The 13,864-nt window shown below is 40.1% G+C and overlaps 1 protein-coding gene across 13 annotated transcripts in view; it reads left to right on the top strand.

Annotated features, from left to right (window-relative positions):
- Positions 1–13,864, top strand: part of MCTP2 (multiple C2 and transmembrane domain containing 2) — a 154,127-nt gene that overhangs the window by 36,519 nt on the left and 103,744 nt on the right. For 5 of the 13 annotated variants that reach the window (XM_067003522.1, XM_013181924.3, XM_067003521.1 and 2 more), the window contains one exon: positions 13,061–13,168. The exons of 2 other annotated variants lie outside the window; for them this stretch is intronic. The gene's annotated coding sequence lies outside the window, so the exon portion shown is untranslated. Of the gene's footprint in view, positions 1–7,424; positions 8,950–8,992; positions 12,264–13,060; positions 13,169–13,864 lie in introns of those variants that run through there. 6 more of the 13 variants (XM_013181922.3, XM_048071883.2, XM_048071884.2 and 3 more) reach the window with 4 other exon arrangements.

The raw sequence follows: 13,864 nt of genomic DNA, 5'->3' as shown, positions 1-13,864 counted from the left end.
TGTTTTTTCAATTTAAAAATTACTTATTTGACTACACCTAATGAAAGGTTGTGGAAAAGATGTTAAGTAATTAACTTTTCTGGAAACATTCCTAGAATGTTTTTGGGCTTTGATTGTCTTAAACTACATTATAAATTCAGACAAATCAATTACCTCAAAAAAAAAAAAAATCATACTTTGTATGCCTGCTGTGCTTGCTAGTTAAGCTGTCCTGATGGTATATCATTAACTAGCCACCGTGATGATCTGTGCTTTTCAATTAAGAGGAATGTTTAGGGAGGATATGGTAGAAGTGGACAAAATCTGAGTGGTATGGGATAAATAGAGAGCAACTGCATATAATTTCACATAACCCAAGATCTTAAGTGAGACTAATGAGCAAAATTCAGTGATTTCTTTTGAGTTACTTTTCAATAAAAGGAGATTCTGGTTTGTACAAGCATAATTTGTATATGGAACCTATCACCGTAGGGCATTCCCATTGCTTAACTTCTAAATGAATTTTAAAAGTTTTAAAGCAAATTCATAGAGAAAAAAAAAGTATGCTAGAACTGTTAATCACAAAGATGCAGGTATGATTTCTGGCTGAAGCAGCCCCTAAACCACAGATTCCTGGAAATCAGGAGATTATTTTGCAGGCAGAATCACTATATAATTTGCTGATCTTATATTCTTTTCACTGAGCATCTGCTTTTGCTCAGAATTAGAGGCAGCTTATTGGTTTAAATCGATATTTGGAGCGATGAAGTCCACTTGCATGCTATATGGGATAAAAATTTGGATAGGTTATTCTCAGGTCACCACTACTTTGTCCAGAACATTTCCAGGCAAGTGAATGTTGGATATAACTTCAATTTTCAAGCTTAGGGAAAAACTACAGTAGCGTGCTTAATGCTGTTTCTTTACATTTTGATCAATCGGCTACTCATAACATTCTGTTGAGAACGTGAATTGATCTGATGTTTTGCAAGGCTATACGGTAGCTGCAAGTCTTCATTGTTTTATCACTCAAGAAACAATTGGGTTATCGTGTGAAAATCAGAAGAATATTGTGATTTTGTTTTTGATATGTTTCCCTTAAATGCATACTGATTTTCTTTTTCCTTGAAAGAGACTTTTTTTTTTTTAAATCTTCACATATTCAGTATGTTGACCTGTAGGCTTTTTTGCCTTTCTTTCTGAATCTTATGCCACCTCCCCTAAGCCAGGGCAGATAGTGACAAGTTGTGCCTGTGCTTTCCCATTGACTTCAGCTGCTGTCTGCCTAAGGAAAACAGACCCTTGAGCTGGGAGTCTTCAAGGCTGCACATGGAATTCGTTGCTGGAACGTTTCCAGCTTGGTCATGCACGTTTCCATCCTCCCCGTCGCCAGAGAGAACCTCACATGGGTAGGTGGGATGCATCGTGTGACCACCTTTTGTATTACAGGGTTGCCTCTTGGTAATACTTTCTGATGGTCCTTAACTAAAACTAGTTAGCTTGAAGGCTTTCTTCTTGGTTAGAGTAGGGTGAGAATTGGAGTTAATTGACACGGAGGGTGACTTTTCTGCCTCCTGTGGTGAGTGCTTGTTTCCTTTGTACTTACACAGATGCCCCTTTGTTAGTTTGTTTTCACTTTTCCACAAGAACAAGTTGCTAAAATACCAGTAAAATTGTAACCAGTAAATACCAGTAAAATAGGTTTAGAAATCTTTTGTCGTTGCTTTGTTTGCCTTCTGGGCCAGGGGAAAAAAAAAAAAAAAGAAAAGGAATATCTTATTTATATCCTTCCTTTCTGGGAAGTACTTGTACCCTTGACTATTCTTCCTGTTGCCCATTCCTACGAACTCCATTTGTAAATTCTGCTTCAGTGGAAATTTTAGGTTAGTAAGGATTCATTATTTTTGGAAATTCTTGGAATTGTATAGCTTTGCTGTATTAAAATCAGAGACGAGATCTAATTCGGAAATAAGAGTTCCAGCTCCATATAACACCATAAATTAAGACGCAGCAGCATCTCTGTGCTCCCTCCAGTATTTACTAGTAAACGCTTTTATTCCTCTTTGCTCTCTAACAGATTAGAGCTAATCTAGAAGTAAATTTTGTCTGGGGTATGATATATAATCTAGGTTGTTTGATAATCTCTTTAATAGAGATGAATGAAAATGTGATGGCCATGCTAACTTATTTAAGCAGGCATTTGTCTCTAATGTCATTGATGTGGAGGTGGTGATGATTTGGAGCTGTCAACGAGGACAGAAGCAGATGCTCTGAGCTCATATCGTGGCTGTGAAATTTTTTTATAAACCTGGATCATTTGTTTTTAAGTGGGAAGGGTTTATCATGCTCTGGCCTTTGAAATTTTATTGCATACACATTCCCCTTAATGTAAAATCCTATTGAACCTGATGTTTTTGACAATTTCAAATTAAAATATCCAAATGAATGAAGCAACATAACTGGGGTTTCCTGGGTTTCAACTGGAATGTTTTCTGGCGTCTTCCCTCATGGGAAACATCTGCAGAAGCAAATGGCAAATCATTAATGTTCATTCAATAGCAGGCTTTGTTCCAGGTTTATTGTACTTGGAAACAATTAACTGTAGAGGTTTTTTTTGTCTTTTTAAAAAATACAAATATTTGTTCTGTTATATATTCTAGTGGATTTCTTAGAAGTCTTGCTGCTTTGAATTGATTGTACTTCTGTTAGAACAATCTCCACGCTCAAATTTGATAATTCAATCAAGAAATTGTGATAGTATCTCCATGGTTGGAGTGTGATTATTGTTTGTGTATAAGTGGCATTAAGCATAAGCATTATGCTTAACTTTGTAAAGCTATCATTTAAGATGTAAAGCTCATTACGAGCTAGGCGAACATATGAGTTTTGAGTTGGAGCCTTTCTTCTAGTTCAGGAAAGATTCTGGTTTCTAACACCTACCAAATGATGCATTGTAGTAACATCTAGCAAAAAATCTATCTAGCCTTTGAAAATAATCTAATGAAATCTGAGGAAGATTGAGCATTCATCTACTTAGGTGCAAAATTTGAACCAGAAAGCTCCTAATCTATTTAGCTAACTGCCGGCAGTTCCCATTTCAGGACGCTTGTCAAATGTCAGATTAGTGACTCTTGCCCATATCTGCTAGATGCATATAAAGGGAATCTGGATAGCTCTTAAATCCATTAAAAGTGTTACTACATCTTGGAAATTTTTTTTTTTTGACAGCTGTTGCAAAAGTTTTGTTTATGAGCTCTATTTTGTTTTAATCCATGAGCAAATACAGGAAATCGTATGATTATAATAGCCGAATTAAAATACCTTTTAGTTAGGATTCACCAGAACTAAACAACGATTCATCAACTCTGTGTTTTGTTTGTTAATTATAGGCAAAGTTATCATACTTCATGCACTTAAAATTTAGTTTGAGAATATCTGAAGGGGACATGGTGATGACAAGTGGACTGGTCAGTTTGATTTGCACTGAAACATCCTGCTTGGAGCCATGTGTACATGAAGGGAGAATTAAGAAAGCCCCACAGTGGTAACAGTGTACAAACAAGCAGTTGGGCAGCATGAGAAAGGTGCTGCAGGTAAGCTGAAGGGAAGACATTTAAAGTTTAGCAAAATTTAAACATCACCTTCCTGCCCGTGACAAACTTACCGCAGATGAATCGAGGCTGAGATGTTTTTAAGGGCTGTGTAATGTGTTTGTGGTTTTTCATGGTAAAGAGTAATTCGATTTGGAACATCTTCGTGGGCCCACCACCTGGATATAGCATGTGGCTGCCAGGTGTTCTCTGTTTGGATCCAGGATTTGTGTTCTTCAGTCAGTCTTGTTTAATCAAAATGGAATAAAATCCTGCAAACTCTGGCTCTGAATAGACCATCTCTTGAATAACAGTATTTTAAATATTTTTATGTTGATGTTTAGGTGTCTCATGCCAACAGACGAGGTAATCACCCCTTCCCTTGATGGTGTACAGCGAGAATGAATAATGCTTTTAAAGATGCTCTCCAGTTCTGCCATGAATCACTGGCCCATATCAGCATTCCTCAAAGCACAGGGTGTTTCCTTTGTCCCTCTTTCCCAAAAGGTATTTAAGGGTGGTGTGAATGAGGACTGCGTTGTGCTGAGGATGCCGAAGTGAGGCAGACATTGGGATATCGGGCACTGCTGTGTGATACCTACCTTAGCCTTAACTTTGGGATGGCCCTAGCAGCTGGTTCTCTGGCAGTCACCAACAGGATATGCAGTGTAAAATCGGAGAAGTCCTTACTGGGTCCCCAGAGAGGACTAAATACTTTGCAAAATTCTGTATTAAAACCAGAAAGCGCTGAAGAAAATTGCCCGTGACATCATATAGAGTGATCAGAATGCTGACATAATGTCAGTGAGCCTAATTCCTGCAGAAAAGTTGCCTGGAACTGCAGTGACGGAAAAGATGTGCAAAATCAAAACTCCAGAGAGGGTTTGTCATATGAGCCAAATACATTAGAAGAGCTGAAAAATTAAAATTTTAAATGGCTATACTGTAGTGTCGAGGCTTTCTGAACTTCTGCAGCTAAAGTCCTGAACGTGTTGCTTCATCCTCACATGGGAAGGCAGCAAGCTCTTCTATTTTAATTTTAATCTTTTTATTCAAACTTCTAATAGTTACTGGAATTACAGAGTGTGGTTTTCTTGAATGATGTTAGTATTTAGGGGCTTCAGCGTTAGGAAAGTGAAAACCCAGTGTGAAGACTTGGGAAGTGTCAGTATGTAATTTGCTAACAAATATGAGTTAATTTTACCGACTTTATCTGATCTTCTTAATGGGAAAATCAGGCTGTAACAGAACCCAGAGACAACTTGCGTTTCTTGTGCCAGGAGGCTGTAAACTCAAATGGTGTATGGAAAGATAAACCTCAAAGCTGTTTCACTTCTGTGAGAAATGACTTGCATTTAGAGACACCTATGCTGGCATATATTTAGTTGGTAAAATTAAAAAAAAAAATAAAAAATTAAAGGGGTCATTGGGTTTATGCTGACATTTGGGTACTGAACATTTTACTGTCATGTCTTTAGGGGAACAATGTGACTTTGTATTTTTAGTTGCATGCTTTGGCTCCTTCATGTTTAAGGTACTGAGTTATTGTCTGTCTGGGATAAAATCCATTCTCCAGAGCGACTTCTATGAATAAGTAGCATGGAGATCCTTTAGTCCAGGCTAAAGGTATACTGACGCACGTGCTCGCTTTTCCATCGTACAATAGCCTTGCTTCTTACTGAGAAGCCAGGCTGGCGTAAGCAAGAGAAGTTTTCTTGGCATTAGTGATTAGTTTATATGCATCTCTTTTCTACATTGTTTGTAACCAGAGTATATATTTTGCTGCTTATCTTCATGAAGTTAGCAATATAACATGTCTTAGTCTCCTCTAAATTACTGTCATTTTAAAAGCATAACTTACTACTGATTACTAAAAATTTCTCCTAAAATAGCCATTTTTCTACCTGGCATTACTGATCCTTACTGCCATGTAGCCAGTAAATGCAAAAGCAAGGCTTTCAAAGATTTTTATTTTCATTAGCTGTTCCCTAATAACTTTCTACACCTGCCTTACTATTTTCCTTAATTTCTCATCTCAGGATCTTTTGTAATTGAATTTTGGAGTAGCTGAGCCAAACTATGAAGCCTACTAAAATGTTCGAGTGTTGGCTATATGCTTAAATTACGATGACTGTAACATGGGCATAAACGTGTTCTGCACAGTCAGAGTTGATTTCTTGGGTATTTGGGAAACATTGTGTCTTCCAGTAATCCCACCCTAGAAAAACATGTCCATGAGAGGGTTTTTTTTTTTTTTTTTTTTGTCTCCCTTCCCGTAAATACTTGCTTATGAAATTTATAATCTGGAGGTCAGAAACTTACCTATTGTGGCTATGAATAAGTGCCCTCTGAGTGGAGGATCTGACGACTGCTTTGTTGAATGCTAAAGATTTGTTTCATTCTTCATTTGGTCTTCTTTCCAATTTGTGCTTCTCTCAGGCTCTCTGTTTCAATTGTGGTCATGGTGTCGTCCATCACACATCTCTGTGCTGTCAGCTAGTCACAAGATGCGCTTCGGGTTGCGTGACAGCACAAGAGATGGCACTGAAATGCTCAGACATTTGGTTTCACCAAAGGCTTCCTAGGAATTTTGTTTCTGAGTGGCTTTTGCAGTCGCACAGCTCTAGAAACCTAAATGCAATAATTTGCTGTAAGGAGGCTGGAGGTTTTCACAGAAATTGAGGACTTTTACCAATGAGATTTCCTCATTCAGCAACACTGACATGTAAACCTCTATTTTCTTGAGTTGCCTTTGGCCTCCTGCCTTTATGAATTAAGAAACTGTAAAAACATGGGGTGATTTTTCTGTACAGATATACCCAAGCCATGCGGTGATGTTAAATGTGAAAAGACACTTAATCATACAGGTCAGCACAGATCCAGAGTAATGTGACCTCTCTTGTGTACCTGGCATTCACCGTGAGCTCCGGCCCTGGCACGTGCCGCGTCGCTGCTGGGAAGAGGGACACGTTGCTGTACAGAAGAAAGGTGGCATACTGTAACAGCTGCCTTACTGCTGGCTTTTGTCCGGCTCAATCCCAGTTAGCATCAGGCCATTCCTTCTGATCGAAGGTGTTCAGTTTACGCCTCTCTGGTAAATAGTCCTTAAAGAATCATGCAGAGCTTTTTTTCCTCTATGGCCACTGAGTTTTGATGAGTAATTTGACAATTATGGTATTTATTTAGGGAGCAATGCAGGAACATGCACATGTAATTTGCGTATAAACACAAACTTTTTCTTTTTTTTTTTTTTTTTTAATGTGACTTCAGTGCTAGTAAAAGGCACTGGCTCACTTGGCCTCCAGTGGAAATGAGTCTCCAGTTTCCTTCCTAGGTTTGTTTTCCCTGAAAGTTATGAAGAGGCACGAGCTATTTCTGTGTACCTCTTGTTATAAAAATATACCTTTTGTTATGAGAGAGGCGAACGAAGGCTCGAAGGAGAGAGTGAGCTGGGAGGAGGCTGCGGGGCTGGATTCCTGCTGGAGCTCTTCCAGACAGGCACTGGATCCTTCACCACATGGTTCCCTGCCTCGCTCCTCGTCTTGAATCGTTCCTCACATAAGCCCTGATAAACCCACTATTTTTCTGTTTATTTTATAAGGCCACTTATCTCACTTTTAGTCAATAACTATTGACTTCTGCCTTCACCTTTCTGCTCGTCAGCTTTGCCTCTTCCCCTGCTCTTTGAGGTGCCCTGCTCCAGGCACCACCTTTCCAGGGATCACCCGGTATGGTTGGGAGCGATGAGGCAAGTTAGAAAATATATCCGATGGGAAAGAAACAACTTGCCTGCTGGCTTGGTCTCTGCATGTGACACAGCGCCTTCCTAGGGCAGCATCGGTTGCTCCAGGATCTTTCTCAGAGTCTGGTTTGATGTGCATATCCCCTACCATGATACGGGGCTGCAGGAGACAGATCTTCATGTGCAGGTGTCCCTGGGAAGGTCTGGTGCTTGGCAGGTGATGGCACTGTAAAGAACATATCCAATTGTACCAGCTCGGTACAGGCCTATGAATTAGATTGAGAGGGGCCTCTGGCTTGCATGGGTACAATTACAAGCGACAATATTTTGAAGGAAGCTGAAGGAGTGGAAGGGACTTGCGAAATATTTTTAGAAAAGTGCACCCAAACACTTCCTCCTTCATTTCCTCCATGCATACTCATTTTTTCTTCTGTTTTAGAATACACAGAAACAAACCGAAAGCAATACTTTTACAAGCTGGAGTCAGGTGCAGGTTTTTTTTCAGTAACTTTCACTATCAGATGCTATTTTGATATGCTTGTAGCAGCTGGTTGTTCTGTTACTTCTGGTAGTTACTGTCTGCTGATAAATGTTGAGAAGAAAGCTCTCCAGATTGTGCAAAAGAGTCTCTGAGGAGTTGGAGCATCCCTGTGTTCCTCTCTTGTGTGAAAAGTGGAGGAAGATGTGTGCTCATTTCTTGTTTTTGCGAAAGATGAAGCTCATCGTGTTTGAACCAATTAAAAAATGAAAAGGCGAGCATGGAATCCAAACGCCCACAGCTGGAAAACCCAGGGACCTGTGGAGGATTTAGGCAGAACAAAAAACATAGCTAAGAAGAGCCTTATTCAAGATGCTTCTGTTATCTGCATGGAATAAACAAGCTTTTTGTAAGATTCATATTTACCTTTAATATTATTTATATCTTTCTACAGCAAAGACTGTAGATTTCTTTCAGCCTACATCAAGAAAATAAGTTTGGTTTCTTTTGGGCTTCTTATTTCTATTCAAGCATTGAAGCATGCAAAATTGTCTTTTATGAAACTATTGCACTAACTTGTTTGACAGCGTCAAGTCACATTTTTATTTTTAAAATTTACCCTTGCAGTATGCTTTGCAAAGGAATCCATAGCAATAGAAAAGCAGAATGTGCCTCAATGGACTCACGTTATTTGAAGCCCTGCAAGGGAAGCTTAAACCCAGCTGCAGTGGTGAGATTTGGAAGCTGGCCAAGGCATGACCCTGCTTTTGCAGCAAGCCGCCTGTGCAATGAAGACGTTAGCTACACTTCAGCAGCGTGCTCCCTTTGATGCTTGTTAGTACTAAAAATAATTCTAACACTGATTTCCCCGGGGTAATTAGCCTGTGCAGAGTCAGACTGAGATTAGACTTTTTCTGGTGCCTTGGCAAATTTTAGCTCAGGTATTTACCCTGTGCTGTCGGACAGAGATGCAGGAAGAAAAGTGTGTCTCACTTGTTCTGTGTTGTGATGTAGCTCTGTAATTCAGTGGCCCTTGGTAGCTTGTGTGATCACAGCCAGAGGAGCAGCCACAGGTCAGCCTTTCGTTTCGGACTTGTTTTACCTGCGGAAGAAGTGGTTGAAGGTGTTGATAACCTAAGGGACATCCTGCCCATGGTGAAGTATGCAGTTTTCTTTTTAATGTTTTAAGTATCATATATGAGCATAACTCGTGCTGCATTTGGAGGGTTCCAGGAGAAACTGGTAGCTCTGAGCAAAGCGGAGCTTTGTGGAGATGTACAGATATTTTCTTATCTCCGTGGTTGATGATGCTTATGATTAAGTATTGTATTTCCAGATAAATGATTGAAATAAGCCACTGCAAAGAAAGAAGCATAGGTTTATTTTTCTGAAGTAATTCTGCTCTCAGTTGTAGAGCTTCATACTGGATTGAGGTTCCATACACAGTGCTGAGAAAAACCTGGGACACTTTACACAATGCTACCAAAGTAACCAGCCTGTACATACAGCTGTTTAGCCAGCAGAGAGCTTTTTTCCTTATATTTTCCTTTTTTTTTTTTTTTTTTTCTCCCAGGGAGGAATGGTGTAATTTGTGGCTCCTAGTACTGATGGCTGGGATTTGTAGGAAAAGTGTAATTAGCTTTGCTTGAAAGTTGTGTAATGTAGGTTTTATGCCAGTGCCTGCTGTGCAGGCAGAGATTAGGGTGAGCATTTTACACCAGAACAGCCAGAATCAATGGAGGTTTTATAGTGAGGGAGTTGTGTTGGTTGTTGTCCAGCGGGAACCTACGTTAAGATGCATGCAACTGAAGAACGTCTTCCTAACAGCCTCTAATACACGTTACCCTTTCCAGCTACACTGGGTAGAACTGTTGGCCAGCATTTGGTTGGAGCTGAGAGCATACTGACTGAATTACAGATTATCAACATTGCTGGCACGCTGACTGACCCAACGTTCGCACTTTAACTGGAGAAGTAAATTGAGCACAGTGATTATCGGATTTATGAAGGTTGTAATAGCGGCAGCGGTGTGCTCAGTTGTGTTTTTATGTTTTTGCTGGCTGTGAGGACGCCTCTGAAAGGCTTTAGCAGGGAGCATTTCAGGGGTGCTTCAGTGAGCATTAAGTACTTTGGGTGTGCAGAGAATGATTACTTAAAGTGAAGAAAGACAAACGTATTCTGTAATTTCCAATATTTAAATCAATTTGGTTTTGTTTCCCTGCTTATTTGGGATATTGTTCACTTTTATAGTATTTTTTGCCATGTAGTATTTCTCACTTGTGTCTCTTCTGGCTTCCTGACAAGATAGCGTGTGAAGTGAAATTGCAGGATGATTTCTCTAGGCTTTCAATGACTTCTGAAATCTCTCACAGCCACCTGTTAGAACACCTAAAAAATCATATAACTGGATATTATAACCACTTAAGGGAGCAAGTAGAGTGTGTTACAGTGAGAGAGACCAAAACATTATAAAAAAAAAAAAATTAATCCTGAAGACCATAGTTAGAAGATACTTAAGGGAGAATAAAATGCGAGAAATTAGTAACATCAGTCAGATGGTGAGCTGTGACCAGTTTCGCTGTCATGAATCTTTTCTTGCTCCTACTGCCCCCAAAAGAGGAGGAGACACAGCAAAAGAACAGGGTGTAATAAAAATGACAGGTGCAATCCGAAAGTGTCTCTCTGAAGGAAGAGATTAAGCTATAGGGATTGCTCTGAGCTTTAGCAGCATATTACAGAGTAAGCTGAAGAAGATAGACTTTTTTTTTTATTTATATCTTATTACATAACAAGGAGCCATTCAATTAAAAACAACCAAGTTAAAATTGATAACAGGAAATGTTTCTCTCGGAATATTGTTTGCAGCTCTATAGTACAATGTGCCATTGATGCAAGGAAGGAATAAAGAGGCCACGCTCAGACCAGCAATTTGGCAAAGTACGCCTTTCGCCGTGGCTGCTTGGGGAATGTCGGGTGATAGGCTTGGCACCAAACTTCTGTAGGCAGTGGAAGGAAAAGGAAAAGCTGCTGGCCTGTGGTGGATAAGGAGTACGTGAGCAACATGTTGACGCAGAGAACAGGCTTTTTACAAGCAACGGGGAATTTCTCTCTCTTTAAAATCATGTGCTTTGGTTGGTGCTGCTCAGTATGGAAAAGGAAAGCGGAGGAAAACTCATGGAGGTTGAAAGAACAGACTGGCTTTATTAGCGGCGTGGTTTAATGTTCACAAGAGCTTGTGTGCTCATTCAGGGAGACAGCTGAACATGTGAATGTGTGCATTTGGGGTGGGTGTACCCCCAAAAGCCTGACACCCCTGGCTCCAGCACCACGCCAGGGTGGTGGTCCCCATCCCTCGTCTTCCACTGATGTCTCTGGGGCATAAATTTCTGCTCATGGGGGTGGTTTTGTGTGTTTTTTCTTTGTGAACTGGGGAAGTGAAAAAAGTGCCAGGCTGGCTGGCAGATGTCAGAGTGCATTTGCCCTTCAGACTGTATTTACCCTTTTAGTATAAAATCAGAACACTTGCAGTTATGTATGTATTTTTGTGTATTACAACAGTCGTTTGGATTAATTTGCTTGTCATTACAGGATTTATAAAATGAAAGTTACAGTTGCAGCAGGCGTGTGGGTGTATAGGTTTGGAGGTGGAGTATGGCCAAACCCCTCGGCAATCCAGGGCTGGGCTGAACAGCTTCTCCTCTGGCCTCAGTTCAAGCAGCCTTGTGCTCCTTCACACAGCAAATATCGCCACTGTTACCCCAGCGTGGGAGCTGCTGGAGCCATCCCTGCTGTCCTGACCAAAATCCAGAAACTTTTCCGTTTTTTTTTTTTTTTTTCCTTCCACTGTCTGGCTTGAGGAGGTCTGCTCGTGCTGGGTTGAATGCAAGTGGGGCTCAGAAACACCTCATGGTCCTCAGACCATCCTTGCTGAATGGGCATTTATACTAGAAAAAAACTAGAGGAATATAACTACAAAACCTACAGGAACTAGCCTGCTGCTAGGAAACAAAATCTCAAAGCAAACAAAGTAAAAACGACAGCAGTGGGCCATCAAAACGAGAGGGGTGGAGAATAACAGGAAGGGAATGGGAAGCAGTAAGAGCCTTGGGAGGCGAATGTCGTGAGCTGGTTCCTGCCTTTATCCACGATGGCTTCGCTTCGGAAGGCTTCTGGGCAGGCAGAGTGGAGACCACTGACAGGGGACGGGTTGTTTCAATGAGTGCCAAGAGTGGTATTTCGTAACGTTTTGTGCAACTGTGTTTACCCTAGTAATTTCTCTTGAGGTACAATGCTACCAAGAAGGCCTGCAGCTGCCTTGTCAAGTGTTTATTTAAAGAAGGAAGAGCCTAGGTGAAAGCTATCAGCCTAGGTGAGCAAGCTGAGCCATGTCTCCTGTGTCTCCTGTGAGCTTGCACCGGGCATCAGGTGCTGCTTCACCATGGGCATCCCTGAATATCTGGTCAAAGGTGTTCAGGTTTGCATTTATTTCTTTTATCCCTGGTAAATTGGATTCAGACATTTGTTTTTGCTTTTTGGTGACGTTGTGAAGAAAAAATAATTGTAGTTTGTCCACGTGCACTTTGGTATTAGGTCTGTCTATGGGAACTAGGGGTGAAAATACTGTGTTTAGCTGATGTATTTATACTAGCACACATTCCTATGTGGGCAAAATTTGATATTGCTTTGTTGAATGCATGTAGTGCCACAATAGCTCATTATTTTTTGTATTGAATGTAACTATTATGATAGCAAGCATTTATATAGCAATATAAATGAGGGTAGGAGGGATTGTGTAGCTTTTGTTATGCATTAATACAGTTAAAGACTTTTGTAGATGCCTGAACACTGCAAATATGGTGGGGATAGTCATAAAATTATTTAAATAAGTTATTAAGTAACTGCCTGTGCAACCTCATTCAAATTAATGAAATGTAAGAGTAGATGTCTTGGAGAGCAGACAGTGATTTCTCTATCTGGGTTTATGCATCAGTTGTATTTCTATTGTCTGCTCTGGTATTTTCCATCAAGATAGGGTAATAATGGGATAAGTTATTTTTGGTCAGCTAACCAATTTGGTCAACAGTGTGCATTTAAATGCACTCTGAGTTTTGGAAGCAGAAGTATAGAAGTTAACAGGTATCCATTGCTAATGATATAGGTATGTGCTATAACCTCTGTGTGTCTTTGCGGGCTGTAAGAGTAAATCTGCAGGTTTCATCATTTTTTTTCTTAATGAGTGTGGATGATGGTTTGACTGTCTTTGCTTTACAGAATAAGGATGGTTGCTCAGATGCTAACCCCAAAAGACCCAGTCTGTGAGGATATTCCAGTGCACAGAGGTGTCCCTTCAACCATTGTCTTACAATGCAGATTCAGTAGGTGATTTTGGATCTTTTCTTCTTGCCCTTCGCTATTGTATAAGCGTTCAGCATGAATCGAATCAATTTGAAGACAAGACTCCACCAGCAGGTTTTCAAAATGTGTGATTCCTTCCGTCATTTTTATCCTCATTTTCTATGAACTGCCTTCTTCGTGAGGGGAAATTAATTCTTCAGAGGTGACTTCTGCTGATAGTGGGTAACATAATGGTGTATTTTGGGGTGTCTTAGTTGGGCTTTCTAATGTTATAGGTGTCCTCTTCTGCCTCCTTCACTTAGTTTGTGGTGCTGATTTTCATGTTGTGCTTGTCCTCTGGTAAGTCATGGAAAAATCCTCACAGTCTAAGAAAGGGCAAAGAAAATGTACGTTCATTTTCATCACAGTGACAGCTTTGCCAGCATTTTTTTGTGTGCTAGCATTATTATGATTTAAATTCCGTCAGTAAGTTTTGTACAGAAGCAGTTTCAAATGAGATAAATCATTTTTTTTTTTTCAAATCAGGACTTGGCAGAAGTGATATAAAGTCTCCTCATAGCAGTCAGAAAGCAGTGGACAGACATTGCATTTTAGTGTAGGATTAAATACTTGTTCTGGCTGTTTTCCTTGTAAACAATCAAACCTACCTACCAGATTGTATTGGGAAGCACTTACTAATGCTTTGCTTTTACTGTTTAGAAAAATGACTGAAAGTTTTAA

The sequence above is a fragment of the Anser cygnoides genome, chromosome 11 (genome assembly GCF_040182565.1).
Source record: "Anser cygnoides isolate HZ-2024a breed goose chromosome 11, Taihu_goose_T2T_genome, whole genome shotgun sequence".
Classification (NCBI taxonomy): Eukaryota; Metazoa; Chordata; class Aves; order Anseriformes; family Anatidae; genus Anser; species Anser cygnoides.
The sequence above is the reverse complement of the archived record's forward strand: the minus strand, read 5'-3'. Positions and strand labels throughout refer to the sequence as shown.